The sequence below is a fragment of the Chlorocebus sabaeus genome, chromosome 8, assembly GCF_047675955.1.
Source record: "Chlorocebus sabaeus isolate Y175 chromosome 8, mChlSab1.0.hap1, whole genome shotgun sequence".
Lineage (NCBI taxonomy): Eukaryota > Metazoa > Chordata > Mammalia > Primates > Cercopithecidae > Chlorocebus > Chlorocebus sabaeus.
This window is the reverse complement of record NC_132911.1, coordinates 66,391,337-66,409,193: the sequence shown is the minus strand read 5'-3', so window position 1 is coordinate 66,409,193 and position 17,857 is coordinate 66,391,337. Positions and strand designations below refer to the sequence as shown.

Below are 17,857 nucleotides of genomic sequence, written 5' to 3'. Positions count from 1 at the left end.
TTGAGTTCTGAGATACATGTGCAAGAACCTGCAGGTTTGTTATATAGGCATACATGTGCCATAGTGGTTTGCTGCATCCATAAACCCATCATTTACATTAGGTATTTATCCCAATGCTATCCCTTCTGTAACCACCAAATTCTGACAGGTCCTGGTGTGTGATGTTCCCCTCCCTGTGTCCATGTTTTCTCATTCTTCAACTCCCACTTATGAGTGAGAACATGCGGTGTTTGGTTTTCTGTTCCTGTGTTAGTTTGCTGAGAATGATGGTTTCTAGCTTCATCCATATCCCTGCAAAAAACATGAACTCATCCTTCTTTATGGCTAAATAATACTCCACAGTGTATATGTGCCATATTTTCTTTATTGAGCCTATCATTGATGGGCATTTGGGTTGGTTCCAAGTATTTGCTATTGTGAACAGTGCTGCAATAAACACATGTGTGCGTGTGTCTTCATACTAGAATGATTTATAATTCTTTGGGTATATACCCAGTAATGGAATTGCTAGGTCAAATGGTATTTCTGGTTCTAGATCCTTGAGGAATCACCACACTGTCTCCCACGATGGTTGAACTAATTTACTCTATCACCAACAGTGTAAAAGCATTCCTATTTCTCCGCATCCTCAACAGCATCTGTTGTTTCCTGACTTTTTAATGATCACCATTCTAACTAGCATGAGATGGTATCTCATTGTGGTTTTGATTTGCATTTCTCTAATGACCGGTGATGATGAGCTTATTCTCAAGTGTTTGTTGGCCACATAAATGTCTTCTTTTGAGGAGTGTCTTTTCATATCCTTTGCCCGCTTTTTGATGGGGTTGTTTGTTTTTTTCTTGTAAATTTGTTTAAGTTCCTTGTGGATCCTGGATATTAGCCATTTGTCAGATGGGAAGATTGCAAAAATTTTCTCTCATTCTGTAGGTTGCCTGTTTACTCTGATGATAGTTTCTTTTGCTGTACAGAAGCTCTTTAGTTTAATTAGATCCTATTTGTCAATTTTGGCTTTTGTTGCCACTGGTTTTTATGTTATAGTCATGAAGTCCTTGCCCATGCCTATGTCCTGAATGGTATTGCCTAGGTTTTCTTCTAGGGTTTTTATGGTTTTAGATCTTACATTTAAGTCTGTAATCCATCTTGAGTTAATTTTTGTATAAGGTGTAAGGAAAGGGTCTAGTTTCAGTTTCCTGCATATGGCTAGCCAGTTCTCCCAACACCATTTAATAAATAGGGAATCCTTTCCCCATTGCTTGTTTTTGTCAGGTTTGTCAAAGAGCAGATGGTTGTAGATGTGTGGCCTGGTTTCTGAGCCCTCTGTTCTGTCCCATCATTCTATATATCTATTTTGGTACCAGTACCATGTTGTTTTGGTTATGTAGCATTGTAGTATAGATTGAAGTCAGGTAGCCTGATGCCTCCAGCTTTGTTCTTTTTGCTTAGGATTGTCTTTGCTCTACAGGCTCTTTTTTGGTTCCATATGAAATTTAAAGTAGTTTTTTCTAATTCTGTGAAGAAAGTCAATGGTAGCTTGATGAGGACAGCATTAAATCTCTAAATCACTTTGGACAGTATGGCCACTTTCATGATACTGATTTTTCCTATGCATGATCATGGAATGTTCTTCCATTTGTTTATGACGTCTCTTATTTCCTTGAGCAGTGGTTTGTAGTTCTCCTTGAAGAGGTCCTTCACATCCCTTGTAAGTTGTACTCCTAGGCATTTTATTCTCTTTGTAAGAATTGTGAATGAGAGTTCACTCAGGATTTGACTCTCTGTTATTTGTGTAGAGGAATGTTTGTGATTTCACACATTGATTTTGTATCTTGGGACATTGTGGAAGTTTGCTTATCAGCTGAAGTAGATTTTGGGCTGAGACAATGGGGTTTTCTAAATATACAATCATGTCATCTGCAAACAGAGACAATTGACTTTCTCTCTTCCTATTTGAATACCCTTTATTTCTTTCTCTTGCCTGACTGCCCTGGCTAGAACTTTCAATACTATGTTGAATAGGAGTGGTGAGAGAGGGCATACTTGTGTTGTGATGGTTTTCAAAGGGAATTTTTCTAGCTTTTGCCAATTTAGTATGATGTGGCTGTGGGTTTGTTATAAGTCACTCTTATTATTTTGAGAAAGTTTCCATCAATATCTAGTTTATCAAGAGTTTTTAGCATAAAGCAGGGTTTAATTTTATCAAAGGAGTTTTCTGTATTTATTGAGATAATCATTTGGTTTTTGTCATTGGTACTGTTTATGTGATGGACTACGTTTATTTATTTGTGTATGTTAAACCAGCCTTGCATCCTGTGGATGAAGCCGACTTGTTCATGGTTGATAAGTTTTTTGATGGGCTGCTGGATTCGGTTCGCCAATATTTTATTGACGATTTTTGCATCAATGTTCATCAGGGATATTGGCCTGAAATTTTCTTTTTCTGAACAGAGGAGTCCCTCTGTTTCTATTGTTTGGAATAGTTTCAGAAGGAATGGTACCAGATCCTCTTTGTACCTGTGGTAGACCTCAGCTATGAATCTGTCTGGTCCTGGGGTTTTTTTGGTTGGTAAGCTCTTAGTTACAGTCTCAATTTCAGAACTTGTTATTGGTCTATTCAGGGATTCGACTTCTTCCTGGTTGAGTCTTGGGAGGATGTATGTGTCCAGGAATGTATCTGTTTCTTCAAGATTTTCTGGTTTATTTGCAAAGAGGTGTTTATGGTATTTTCTGATGGTAGTTTGTATGTCTGTGGGATCATCTGTGGGATCAGTGGTGATATCCCCTTTATCATTTTTTATTGTATCTATTTGATTCTTCTCTCTTTTCTTCTTTATTAGTATTGCTAGTGATCTATCTATTTTGTTAATGTTTTCAAAAACCCAGTTCCTGGATTCATTGATTTTTTTGAAGGGTACTTCATGTCTCTGTCTCCTTCAGGTCTGCTCTGATCTTAGTCATTTCCTGTCTTCTGTTAGATTTTGAGTTTGTTTGCTATTGCTTCTCCAGTTCTTTTAATTGTGATATTAGGGTGTTGAATTTAGGTCATTCCTGTGTTTTCCTGTGGACATTTAGTGCTATTAATTTCCCTCTAAATACTCCTGTAGCTGTGTCCCAGACATTCTGGTACATCATGTCTTTGTTATCATTGGTTTCAAAGACATTCTTTATTTCTACCTTTATTTTGTTATTTACCCAGTAGTCATGCAGGGACAGGTTGTTTAGTTTCCATGTAGTTATTTGGTTTTGAGTGAGTTTCTTAATCCTGAGTTCTAATTTGATTGTACTGTGGTCTGAGAGACTGTTTGTTATGATTTCCGGTCTTTTGCATTTGCTGAGGAGTGTTTTACTTCTAATTATGTGGTCAATTTTAGAATAAGTGCAATGTGGTGCTGAGAAGAATGTATATTCTGTTGACTTGGGATGGAGAGTTCTGTAGATGTCTATTAGGTCCACGTGGTCCAGAACTGAGTTCAAGTACTGAATATTCTTGTTAATTTTCTGTCTCATTGATCTGTCTAATATTGACAGCAGAGGGTCAAAGTCTTCCACTCTTATTGTGTGGGAGTCTAAGTCTCTTTATAGGTCTCTAAGAAATTGCCTTATGATCTGGGTGCTGCTGTATTGGGTACATATATATTTAGGATAGTTAGCTCTTCTTGTTGCATTGATCTCTTTACCACTATGTAATGCCCTTCTTTGTCCTTTTTGATCTTTTTTGGTTTAAAGTCTGTTTTATCAGAGACTAGGATTGCAACCCCTGGTTTTCTTTTTCGCTTTCCATTTGCTTGGTAAATATTCCTCCATCCCTTTATTTTGAGTAATTCCTTCATTACTTTATTTTGTGTGTGTCTTTGCGTGTGAGATGGGCCTCCTGAACACAGCACACCGATGGTCCTAACTCTTTATCCAATTTGCCAGTCTGTGTCTTTTAATTGGGGCATTTGACCTGTTTACGTTTAAGGTTAATAATGTTATGTGTGAATTTGATCCTGTCACTATGATGCTAGCTGGTTATTTTGCCCATTAGTTGATGCAGTTTCTTCATAGTGTCGATGCTCTTTAAAATTTGATGTTTTTGCAGTGGCTGGTACCAGTTTTTCCTTTTCATATTTAATGCTTCCTTCAGGAGCTCTTTGTAAGGCAGGCCTGGTGGTGACACAATCTCTCAACATTTGCTTATCTGTAAATGACTTTATTTCTCCTTCGCTTATGAGGCTTAGTTTCACTAAATGATATGAATTTCTGGGTTGAAAATTCTTTTTTTTAAGAATGTTGAATATTGGCCCCCACTATCTTTTGACTTGTAGGGTTTCTGCAGAGATATCTGATATTAGTCTGATGGCATTCACTTTGTGAGTAACTCAACCTTTCTCTCTGTCTCCCCTTGACATTTTTTCCTTCATTTCAACTTTGGTGAATCTGACGATTATGTGTCTTGAGGTTGCTCTTCTCCAGGATTATCTTTGTGGTGTTCTCTGTATTTCCTGAATTTGAATGTTGGCCTCTCTTACTAGATTGGGGAAGTTCTCCTGAATAACATCCTGAAGAGTGTTTTCCCACTTGTTTCCATTCTCCCCGTCACTTTCAGGTACACGAATCAAATGTAGATTTGGTCTTTTCATATAGTCCCATATTTCTTGGAGGCTTTGCTGGCTCCTTTTCACTCTTTTTTCTCTAATCTTGTCTTCTTGCTTTAGTTCCTTAAGTTGATCTTCAATCTCTGATAGCCTTTCTTCTGCTTGATCAATTCGGCTATTGATACTTGTGTATGCTTCACGAAGTTCTCATGCTGTGTTTTTCAGCTCCATCAGGTCATTTATGTTCTTCTCTAAACTGGTTATTCTAGTTAGCATTTCCCCTAACCTTTTATCTAGGTTCTTAGCTTTCTTGCATTGGGTTAGAACATGCTCCTTTAGCTCGGAGGAGTTTGTTATTAACCATCCTTCTGATGATGCCTACTTCTGTCAATTCGTCAAACACAGTCTCTGTCCAGTTTTGTTCCCTTGCTGGCGAGGTGTTTTGATCCTTTGGTGGAGAAGAGGCATTCTGTTTTTTGTAATTTTCAATCTTTTATGCTGTTTTATCCTTATATTCATGGATTTGTCTACCTTTGGTCTTTGATGTTGGTGTCTTTCAGATGTGATTTCTGTGTGGATGTCATTTTGTTGGTACTGATGCTATTCCTTTCTGTTTGTTAGTGTTCCTTCTAACAGTCAGGCCCTTCTGTGTAGGTCTGCTGGAGTTTGCAGTAGGTCTACTCCAGACCCTGTTTGCCTGGCTATCACCAGCACAGGATGTAGAGCAGCAAAAATTGCTGCCTGTTCCCTCCTCTGGAAGTTTTGTCCCAGAGGGGCACCCACCAGATGCCTGCTGGAACTCTCCTGTATTAGGGTCTGTTGACCCCTGCTGGGAGGTGTCTCTCAGTCAGGAAGCATGGGGGTCAGTGAACCACTTGAGGAGGCAGTCTGTCCTTTAGCCGAGCTGGAGCACTGTGCTGGGAGATCCACAGCACTGCAGGGTCTGCAGGAAGGAATGTTTTAGTTGGCTGAAACTACACTCACAGTCGCCCCTTCCCCCAAGTGCTCTGTCCCAGGGAGATGGGAGTTTTATCTATAAGTCCCTGACTGGGGCTGCTGCCTTTCTTTTAAAGGTGCTCTGCCCAGAAAGGAGGAATCTAGAGAGGCAGTCTGACTGCAGTGGCTTTGCTGAGCTGTGGTGGGCTCCACTCAGTTTGAACTTCCCAGGGTTTTGTTTATACTGTGAGGGTAAAACCACCTATTCAAGCCTCAGTAATGTTGGACGCCCCTCCCCACACCAAGTTTGAGAGTCCCAGGTTGATTTCTGACTGCTGTGCTGGAAGGGAGAAATTCAAGCCAGTGGATCTCAGCTTGCTGGGCTCCATGGAGGTGGGGTCCGCTGAGCTGGATCACCTTGCTCCCTGGCTTCAGCCCCCTTTCCAGGGGAGTGAATGGTTCTGTCTCACTGGCATTCCAGGTGTCACTGGAGTATGAAAAATATCTTCTACAGCTAGCTTGGTGTCTGCCCAAACAGCTGCCCAGTTTTTTGTGCTTAAAACCCAGGACCCTGGTGGCACAGGCACGTACGGGAATCTCCTGGTCTGCGGGTTGTGAAGATTGTGAAAAGAGCTGGAGTGCATCATTTCTCACAGCACATTCTCTCAAGGTTTCCCTTGGCTAGGGGAAACGGTTCCACAATTCCTTGTGCTTCCCAGGTGAGACAATGCCCCATCCTGCTTCACCTCACCCTTCGTGGGCTGCACTCACTGTCTAACTAGTTCCAATGAGAAAAGCCAGGTACCTCAGTTGGAAATGCAGAAATCACCTGCCTTCTCCGTTGGTCTCTCTGGTAGCTGCCAACCAGAGCTGTTCCTATTCGGCCATTTTGCCTGTCACCTGCTCTGTTTTTTTTTAAATTAACAAATAAAATTTGTATATATTTTAGGTTTACTAATTGATGTCTTGACATACCTATACATTATAAAATGATTGCTGCAATCAAGCTAATTAAAATATCCAACACCACATATAGTTACCATTTCTTTCCTTCCTTTCTTCCTGCCTTCCTTCCTTCCTTCCTCCCTCCCTCTTTTCTCTTTTGTTTGTGAAAACACTTAAGATATTCCTTCCCAGCAAGCTTCAAGTAGACTGCACGGTATTGTTAACTGTAGTTATCATATTGTACCTTAGCTCTCCAGAACATTTTCACCTTGCTTAAGTAAATACTCCATGCAACATGTTCTGACCAACATGTTCCCATTTTCCCCCTTTTCCCAGATGCTGGAAATCACTATTTTACTTCCTGCTTCCATATAGTTTAGTTATTTAAATTCTACTTATAAGTGAGATCATGCAATATTTGACTTTTGTACCAGTCTTATTTCACTAAACATAATGCCCTTCTGGTTTATCCATGTTTTCCAAACAGCAGGATTTCCTCCTTTTTTAAAAGCTATTCCATTGTATTTACATTTTTCTCTATATATTCATTTATTTATGAACATGCATTTTACTATCTTGGCTACTGTATTAATACTGCCTTGAACACTGAAGTGCAAATATTGATGTCATTTCCTTTTGATATACACCCTCTAGCGGGATTGCTGAATAATATGGTAGTTTTATTTTTAATTTTTTGAGGAACTTCCATGTTTTCTATAATGTCTGTACCAATTTACATTCCCGCTAACAGAGTACGAGGGTTCCCTTCTTTTTCCCATATCCTCACTTATACTTGTTATCTTTTGTCTTTTTGATTATAGGCATTCTAAAGGATGTGATGTGATAACTAATAATAGCTTAGATCTGCTACTGGAAAACCATTAAGAATAGCAATAACCACTAAAATTTGTTAAAGTATGTACCATATAAAAATTTTCCTGATGATTCATGATGTTGAGCACCTTTTCATATATCTGTTGCCTATTTTATGTCTTCTTTTGAGAAGAAGGTTCTTTGTCCATTATTTAATAGGGTTATTAAATTTTTGACCTTCAAGTTGTATGAGTTTCTTATATATTTTGGATATTAGCCCTTTATCAGAATTGTTGTTTGCAAATATTTTCTCCCATTCCATAGGTTAACTTTTCACTCTGTTGATTATTTCCATCACTGTGCAGAAGGTTTTTAATCCGATACAACCCTCACTTGACTATTTTTGCTTTTGTTTTTGTTGCCTGTGCTTTTGAGATTATAGGCAAAGAATCATTGCCCAGACCAATGTCAAGAAGCTCTTTCCCCATGATTTCTTCCCATAGTTATTTGGCTTCAGGTGTTAACACTTATGTCTTTAATCCACTTTGTTTGCATTAGGACACAATTTCATTCTTCTGCATGTGAGTATCCAGTTTTCCCAATTCCATTTATTGAAGAGATTATTTTTGCCCTATTGTGTATTCTTGGCACTGTTTTCTGAAAATCAGTTGACAGTATTTATTTCTGTAATTTCTATCCTATTGCATTGTTCTATATGTATATTTTTATGCCAGTATCACACTGTTTTGATTACAATAGCTTTATAATCCACTTTGGAATCAGGATGTGTCATGCCTACAGCTTTATTCTTCTTGCTTGAGATTTCTTTGGTTACTTAGGATTTTGTGGTTCTATATGAATTTCGAGATTTTTTTTTCTATTTCTCTAATGAATCCCATCAGAATTTTGATAGGGATTACACTGAATCTGTAAATCGTTTTGGGTAGTACAGACATTTCAACAATAAGTCTAATAATAATTTCAATAATCCAGGAACACAGATATAGTTCTATTTATCTGTGTCTTCTTTGATTTCTTTCATCAATATTTTATAATTTTTACCATACAAGGCTTTCACCTCTTTAAGTTTATTCCTAAGTCTGTATTTTTCTTTCCCTGCAATTTTAAATAGGACTATTTTCTTAATTTTCTTTTTGGATGGCTTGTTTGTACAAAGAAACATTAATTATTTTACGTTAATTTTTGTGTCCTGCAACTTTACTGAATTTGTTTATTTGTTCTAATAGTCTTTTCATTGTTGAGTCTTTAGGGTTTTCTGGATATATGTTTATGTGATTTGCAAGCAGAGTTAATTTTACTTTTTCCTTTCTGAAGTGGATGCATTTTATGTCTTTTTGTTGCCTAAATTTTCTGAGTAGGAATTTTTAGTACTATGTTGAATTGAAGTGGTAAAGGTGGGCACTCTTGCCTTGTACCACCTTAATATAAAAGTTAAAAGACAAAACTATTAAAAATAGCAATAACTACAAAAAAATTGTTAATGTATGTGCCATATATAAAGAACTAAACTCAGACTATAAGAATATAAAGCTACGGAGGAGAGTAAAATTGTAAAGTTTTTGTATACTATGATGCCAACTTAAAATAAAAAGTTATAATAAAAGGATATTTTTTGCAAGCGATGAGGTAACCATTGATTTTCTAGAACATAACTACCATGACTAGTGAAACTAGACTGTATGTATATGTTTCCATATGCATTATAGCAGTATGCTATGTAATTCATATGGCATACCCAGAAAACTTCATTAAGACACAGAAACTTTAAGTCAGCGTTAAGCTTCTTTCAGGTGGGCACGCAAAGAGATTGCATTGAGTTATATAGATAATTCAATAGTTTCTTCATGTTCAGTTGGCTGTTAAGCCCAAATAAGCCTATCTGAATAAATATTTAGTCTAACTAGAACAAAACCCTAAGATTTCACCAGTTTTTGCTCACATATAAGCCTAATAAAGACTCCATCACAGGAGATTTTTCTGTTAGAAAATTTATTGAGTAGTTATTCTCTGGTGTGCAGATTCTATTAGTGCTTGCCTTATGAAACCCCATCTCTGCCTGCTGTCATCTGTATAGGAAAGAAAAAATCAAGCATCCTCGATAAACAGAGTCAGGGAGACAACAGGAGGAGACTCTCAGAAAGGAGGCACGGGGTGGCAGCATAAAATGACACATAAAGGCCACTATCGAAGTCTGAGGAAGACTAGTCTATAGCCTAATAGACAAAGTCGATTTCTAGCAGGCACTGGATTTGAAGAGTGGCCTATAGGAGTTTGAGATTTCACAGATGCATGATTCTGGCTGACGCAAAGGTCCAGGTTGCAATCTTTGAGAGGGAGTGGCTTAAACAGAATGAAAGTGAGGATCATTAGAAATCAAATGGTCAAATCATTCTACTTCCTTTAAAAATGTCAGAAATTGAGATGAGGGCTAAATCTATGAACCAGGCCTCCAAATTCTTCCTAAATACAGAAGAGCGACCCAGAAACTGAATATCATATAGAGGTGGGCAGACAGGTGGTATTATAGCTGGATGCCCTGGGCTTCCGTACATTTTTGTTTAACAATGAAACAGTAATCATTTGAAAATACACAGCATAGACGGGTCTAGGTTCAGAATAGGAAAAAAACACTAGGAAAAAAATAGCATCTCCTCCTTTCCAGGACATCTTTTTCCTCTTGGTAGTTCTAGAACGTAGTAGGATGATAAAAATGTGTGAAGAACTTGTTCAAGGTAACGTTTAATTCCACTGGGCACAATCTAAGGGGTGAGGAGAAAGATGAACCCAGAGGTGAGGATGAGTGCAGAGGTAGAGGAGCGGAGCAACAGAAGTCACCAGAGAGGCCTGACTTTGAGACTGGGCCCAGTGATTCCCAAGAGGAGAAAAACGGAAGGAATTTACTAGCCTAGGAAAGGTTTCCTAAATTTGATATAAATATCATTTTAATGCTAGAATTGACTGAAAGTCTCAGGTGTTATCAGAGTCTGGTCTATCCAAGACCTTCCCCTTTGAAGCATAGTAAATGGCCTATAGCATCCAGGAAGATTTTTGGCAAGCCCCGTATTCCAGCTTGGTGAGCTGTGATCCAGGTGTGGGGTGAGGTCCTAAGCAGGGTTTACAAAGTCCTTCACCATTTATCTGAATCTCCTACTATTTTTTTCTGGCATGAGTAAATTTCCTACAACACTCCCATCTCCAGAACCAGGTTCCAAATGGGCACAATTTATGCGTCCTCTCCAACTCTACCTGGGGAATTCTCAATCCAATTCAAGGCTCAGCTGAAATGACAACTCCTCTGTGAAATCTTATCCAACTGCTCCTTCCCTCCCCAGGCTTCATCAAACTCCTCTTACAGGTCAGAAAGTTCACAGAGCACTTCAAACATACTGAAGGTGGCGTGGGGACACTGAATTAGACAAAATTACACAGAATTGATGTGCCCTGAGCCCCCAGAAAACATGACTCATGTCCATTCTAAGACAGAAAGCGTTAGCACATTCTCATTATAAACCCAAACATAAGCATATATACCTGGCAAATGACAGCCAGCAACATGTAATGATAAAAACTCCAGACCCAGATTTCTTGGCCTGAAATCTTGGTCTACCAGGGATTTACTTGATGGCTTCCAGGTCCTTCTTTGTAAAAAGAGGATGATGCTAAAGGTATTTAAAACGTGTGTTATGAAAATTCAATGAATAAACTAACATAAAGCAGTTGGAGGTGCCCCACACTCATGGAAAATGTCCAGTAACAGATGGGTGTTATTTTAATTAAGACAACTTTTAAAATCTTTATTAAAGTTGTTCACATAATTTATTTTTGTTCTTTTTTTTATTTTATACTTTTTCTTTTTGGAGAATACAAGTAATAAAAAGTAAACTAAAGAATATTATTAGGAAACATTTCAGTTTGTCCTAAGTCTCATATAGCTAATGCCTATTTTCAAATTATGATTTGATATATTTATATTTACACGCACATATGAACATATGATAATCATTTAAAAATAATTTTATTTAATTATTAGTTAAATAAAATAACCTTAATTGTTTAATAGTTTATGTCATTGTATTCTATCCATATTTTTAAAAAGAGATTCCTGTAAAGTAATTTTGAATAGATGAGGCAAAAATGGGAGTATGCCAAGACAGTATATTTTTAAAAACTTGTACTTTTTATTATCAGTTCTTGTTCGTACAAGTCTGTATGTTATTACAGACAGGGATTCCTTACTTTCATTTCTTATTTGAATCATGTGGGAATGTAAATATTGGTAGCTTTTCAGATGAAACTGCAAAGTGAAAATGTATTCTGTGTTTTAGTGGGGCTTTACCCTGCTCTTAAAATAAGCCAGTAAGTGGGAGATTTTCAGACTTGAGGTCTGTTTATTAGTTAACAGGCTGCTTAAGACAGCATTTGTTCTAAGCATTTGCCAAATTTCTAAGCAGTTAGAAATCTTTCTAACTCAACCCTAGCCAATCCATCACAGCTTCACAAAGGAGGCGATGAAAAGCATGCCTGTCTCTTGCTCTTAAAATTGAAATTAGCCTGATTGGATTGCACAGAGAGTCCTCGGCAGTCAGCCCTGATTGCCTTCAAAGGATTCATATACATAGAAAAAAAAAAAAAATCCAAAGCTACAAAGACTTGAGAATCTGGCACAAATAATGTCATCTTCAACTTGCAACTTTTAAAAAAATCTGCTATTCCAGAAGTTTCCAAACAAACTGTTTTAATATTATATTTATTTGATCAACTTATTTATTTGTCATTTAATAGCTACAGGTGGCTCTAAATATGAGTATTCAAAGTTAAGTCTATTATCTTTACATAACTTTTGAAATTTATCTTGTTTAGGCAAGTAAAGGAAATAAATAATGCTCTTGAAATTCTGTTGTGCTCACTGACCATTTACAGTAGGTGCGGCAAATGGAAATGCATTCATGGCCAGGCAGGAGATGTGATCAGGGGCAGCAGGCTGGGTGGGGATGTGGTGAATGGAGCGGACAATGTTGATTAAAAGAAGTGGTCAATACTCAGCTTTAGCTAATTGTTGCTTTGCATGGGACTGAAACTCTAGAATTTATCAAGAGAAGGCTGAAAATTGGATTTTTATGTGGTAACTTCCATTTTTTTCCACAATTATAATTAATTTAAGAAATTAAAGCACCATGTGGGTCAGCAAAACAAATGAGTCATATTTGTCTTTGGAGCAATTATTTAGCCACCTCTGTTTAATAGTTTGTTTCATAATTAGCATTCTAGAGAATGATCTTGAATTTTTGTGTTTTATAGTTTGTTTTTGTTCTTCTACCACAAGACTTTTGGTCAGCCTCTAGGATATTCTAATATAATATAGTGCCATAAATATCAGTTAGTAATATTAATATCTGGATTTACCAATCTGGTGTCCATAAAGACATTTCACCTCCTCCTCCTCTCTCTCTTCTCCTTTTGTAAATAAGAGTTAACTCACACTCCTTTAAACAAGGAAGGGAACTAACATTCAAGTGACTCATGTGCCAGACATTTCTCTTTTATATACTTTTATCCTAATGAAACCCTCCAAGAATTTCAGATAAAGAGAGAAAGTCCAATGGTGAATAAATAACTTATTAAATATCGAACATCTAATAAGTAGAATAAAAGTAACTGCAACCAAGATCTGGTGACAGTAAAGCCCAACCAATTTTCATTTTAGAATGCTGCCACTGAGTACAAAAATTATTTTCTATTGTATTATATACGTAATTCAAGCAATTTTTCATTTTTTTAGACATCATAAAACAATTGGAAGATAAAAAAGAGGATACAAATGCTAATATCAATTTAAATCTAATGAACTAGACTGGGCGCGGTGACTCACACATGTAGTCCCAGCACTTTGGGAGGCCAAGGCAAGTAGATAGCTTGAGCCCAGGAGTTTGAGACTAGCCTGAGCAGCACAGGGAGACTCCCATCTCTACAGAAAACATAAAAGAATTTGCTGGGTATGGTGGTGCAAACCAGTAGTCCCAACTATTCAGGAGACTGAGGCAGGAGAATCACTTGAGCCCAGGAGGTCAAGGCCACAATGAACAATCATTGCACCACTGCACTCTAGCCTGGGTGACAGAGCAGGATACTGTTTCAAAAATAAACATAAAAATAAATCTAATAAATTCTAGGATTTCTAGTTTGAAGATAGAAGCATTAAATAAAACGAGAAACCAAAATAAATTCTGTTTCATTAAACCAGAAGTCAGTCATAATTCTGAACCTAAAAATAAGAGGTCACCTGAAGCAGTTGCAAGCTACATATGATAGGAAGCAGAGAGAGGATGCTCATTACCAGATCTTATAAAAAAAAAATAGGATGATATAGTTTTGCAAAATTAAAGAAATCCCCTGAGGTGCTAATACAAAATTTCTTTTTTGCAGCAGGACTAATAAAGAAATTCAGGTAGTAGTGGAATCTGCCATGGACTGAGTTTGATTCCAAGAACAGAAGAGTTAGGACCAGTGAAAAATAGCACAGACGTATTTGCAAAAGCAGTCCTCCCATGTTAGGAAGAAGGGATACTTTTGCACAGTGAACAGCACTAAAACTGCTTGTCTCTTTCATATGCTATTACACATGAAATTAATGAGATAATCCTGTGTTCCACGCATACTCCTCTCTGCCCCTATTGAATAGGGAAACCTAATTTCTCCTTGATTATCTCTAGTTCAATTACCTGTCAATAGATTTACTGTTTTCTTTAGCTTTAGTTTCAAGAAGAACTAAATATGCCTAAGTGGTATTTCAACTTCCACTTAATGAAACCTGTCATCTAAAGAAGTTTCCTCCTTTGGGAACTAATATCTCTAAATGGGGAGAACCCAAAGTTTCACAAAAGGGAAGCGAAAGTCTGCAAGTGCAAATTAGGCATAATAGTGCAGGGAGCTCCCTCCCCTTGATTTTCAGATTCATGTGTTTCTGTTGTAAGAGAAATTACACGTTGGTCACTGATTCAAAGTTTATACCACACACTGTAGGACAACATCCCAACCTTACGATGTGTTGTTTACCAGCTGGGAGCGTTAACTGAGTTACATGGTTCCATTCTATCATTTCAGGTTCTTGTAGGTGAAGAATTCAATTGTTGTAAATTCAGTGAATTGCATAAACATGAGCCTATTACATTTTTTGGGAGGGCAGCAAAACGAGTTCCTTAGTCAAAAACAATATTGTATGGGATTCCATGATAGTAAATAACAAATTATTTAAGTTCATGCATGGTAGTACCAGCAGAATAATTGCAAATGTAAAAGGTGAATTCGTACCCAAAATAAGTATCTATTTCAATGAGGACAAAATCCCTAAGGCATAGGTTTCAATGTCATCAATCTTCAAGTTGACTGGGTAGCCCCTGAGGGAAGGTTGTCATATTAGCCTTAGAGTTGTTCCACATTGGTCCAGATAAAATTTGATTATGTAAAGTCACGAATACCTTCTATCCTTAATGTCATGTGCATTTGTCCAGGAGCCCGCTGAATAAGTGTCAGGTGACTAACATCTATTATACAACATGTCATTTTATGCATATGATTACTCCTCTTCAGTGGATTTCCTCTAATGAGAATTTTATTGGGATACAAGTATTTTAAGATTTTGTGTCTATTTTAAGAAGTCATCCTCTCATCATCTGTCTTTTAATATTCTACCTTTCACTTCCCTGATCATCTAGCCAAACTATTCGCAGCTACTCATGAATCAGGGTCCACTTCTGGTTAAACCATGAGTACACTAGGTAGGTAAGTGAATTAACGTGGGAAATTTGTCAGTTTCCAAGCATGTCTGTTTAGCCATAGAATGGACCCAGAGGATCACTGAACCAACTGTGAGACAATCAGGTAAAAATTTCATTATCATTTGACCCCTAGAAACCTAAACTGTTCTGATTTTTTATTTTTAAAAACATCAAACTATTCTAAAGTAAAGAGAATAATGTATCAATTCCCCATGTGTCCGCTGCACAGCCTCACAAATTTTAAACCATGCATGAGTTCACATTTTGAATAGAAGGATCCAGGAAACAGAGGACACTAAAAGTCCCAAATATGGTCATGTGTCACATATTTTTTTTTTTTTTTTGTAAATGCTAGACTGCATACAATGTTGGTTGCTGAAGATAACAGAGCTGAAAAATTCCTACCATCTAGTAACACTGTGGCCATCATAACATTATAGCACAATGCATTACTCATGTGTTTGTGGAAATGCTGGTATAAGCAAAATCAGTGACGTTAAAGGTTAGCACATATAATTATGTACTGTATGTCATACTTGGTAATGATAATAAATGACTATGTTACTAGTTTATGTACAGTTGATCTTCAAACAGCATGGATTTGAAATGCATGAGTCCACTTATATGCAAATTTCCTTCTGATTCTTCCACCCCTGAGACAACAAGACCAATTCCTCCTCTTCTTCCTCCTCCTCAGGCTGCTCAACATGAAGATGCAAAGACCTTTATGATGATCCATTTCCACTTAATGAATAGTAAGCATATTTTCTCCTCCTTATGATTTGCTTAACAAAATTTTATTTTCCCTTACTTTATTGTAAGAATACAGTATGTGATTAACAAAGTATGTGTTAATTGACTGTTTATTTGATCAGTAAAGCTTGCAGTTAAGAATAGGCTATTAGTAGTTAAGTTTAGGGTAGCCAAAAGTTATATATGGATTTTCAACTGCACAGGGGCTGGTCCCCCTAAACCTTGCATTGTTCAAGGATCAACAGCATTTTACCATACTATACAGTTTATTCATGTTTCAGAGTGTAGTATTTCTACTCATTAAAAAAAAATAACTATAAAACATCCTCAGGCAGGTCTTTCGGGAGTTACTCCAGAAGAAAGCATTGTTATCATAGGAGATGACAGCTGCATGCATGCTATTGCCCCTGAAGACCCTGAAGACCTTTCACTGGGACAAGATGTCGAGATGGAAGACAGTGATATTGATTATCCTGACCCTTATGGGGCTAAGCTAGTGTGTGTGTTTGTATCTTAGTTTTTAACAAAAAAAATTAAAACATAACAAAATAAAAATAAATAAAGCTTATAGAATACGGATATAAAGAATTTCTGTCCAGCTGTTCAATATGTTTGTGTTTTAAGATGTGTTATTATAAAAGAATCAAAAAGTTTAAAAAATTAAAACGTTTATAAAATGAAGTTACGATAAGCTAAGATAAACTTGTTAAAGAAAGAAAAGTTTTAAATACCTTTAGTGTAGCCTAAGCACAGAGTGTGTATAAAGTCTACAATCATGTATGGTAATATCCTAGGCCGTAATATCCTAGGCCTTCACATTCACTCACTGTGCACTCACTGACTCATCAGAGCAACTGCCAGTCCTGCAAACTCCATTCATGGTAAGTGTCTTATACTGGTGTACCACTTTATTTTTTAACTTTTGTTTTATATATAGATATATACACATACACACACATACACACACACATATACACACACACACACACACACATATATATACACATATATATCTTTTTTTTTCTTTTTCTTTTTCTTTTTTTTTTTGAGACAGAGTTTCATTCTATTGCCCAGGCTGGAGTGCAAAGGTGTGATCTTGGCTCACCGCACCCTCTGCCTCCTGGGTTCCAGTGATTCTCCTGCCTCAGCCTCCCGAGTACCTGAGATTACAGGCACATGCCACCACGCCCAGCTAATTTTGTATTTTTAGTAGAGACAGGGTTTCTACATGTTGGTCAGGCTGATCTCAAACTCCTGACTTCAGATGATCCGCCCTTTTTGGCCTCCCAATGTACTATATTTTTACCCTACCTTTTCTGTGTTCAGATATTACTATTGTGATATAATTGCCTACAGCAGTGGTCCCCAACCTTTTTGACATGAGGAACTGGTTTTGTGAAAGACAATTTTTCCAAGGACTGGGGATGGTTTTGGGATGAAATTGTTCCACTTCAGATCATCAGGCAGGGTTAGAGTCTCATGAGGAGTATGCAACCTAGATCCCTCACGTGTGCAGTTCACAATAGGGTTTGCGCTCGCATGAGGATCTAATGCTGCTGCTGATCAGACAGGAGGCAGAGCTCAGGTGTAATGCTCGGCTGACCAGCCACTCATCTCCTACTTTGCGCCCAGGTCCTAACAGGACAAAACGGGTGTTGGTCCATGGCTTGGGTGTTGGGGACCACTGGTCTACTGTATTCAGCACAGTGACATGCTACACCGGTGTGTAACCTAGGAGCAATAGGCTATAAAATATAGCCTAGGTATGTAGTAAGCTATACTATCTAGGTTTGTATAAGTACACTCTATGGTGTCCACACAGACACAAAGTCACTTAATGATGCATTTCTTGGAATATATTACGATTAAGTGAGATTCACCTGTATTAGTGTCATCTCGGGTTTAGTGTCTAGTAATTTCAAAAGTTTTTGTATATTCTTCTTTCCCAGACACATCATCATGCTCCGGTACATATCTCTGTTTTATTCCCTAGACCCACTCTTTACTTTTCTACATTCTGCTTTGTTCCTTAGGAGGCTG

The 17,857-nt window shown here is 37.4% G+C and overlaps 1 long non-coding RNA gene across 1 annotated transcript in view; it reads left to right on the top strand.

The window, feature by feature from the left end:
* LOC119624924 (uncharacterized) overlaps window positions 1-16,389 on the top strand; it is a 45,520-nt gene extending 29,131 nt beyond the window's left edge. Inside the window, exons 2-3 of the long non-coding RNA XR_005241075.2 lie at window positions 15,762-15,819; window positions 16,149-16,389. This is a non-coding gene — a long non-coding RNA (uncharacterized lncRNA). The remainder of the gene's footprint in view (window positions 1-15,761; window positions 15,820-16,148) is intronic.
* The last annotated feature ends 1,468 nt before the right edge of the window (window positions 16,390-17,857 follow it).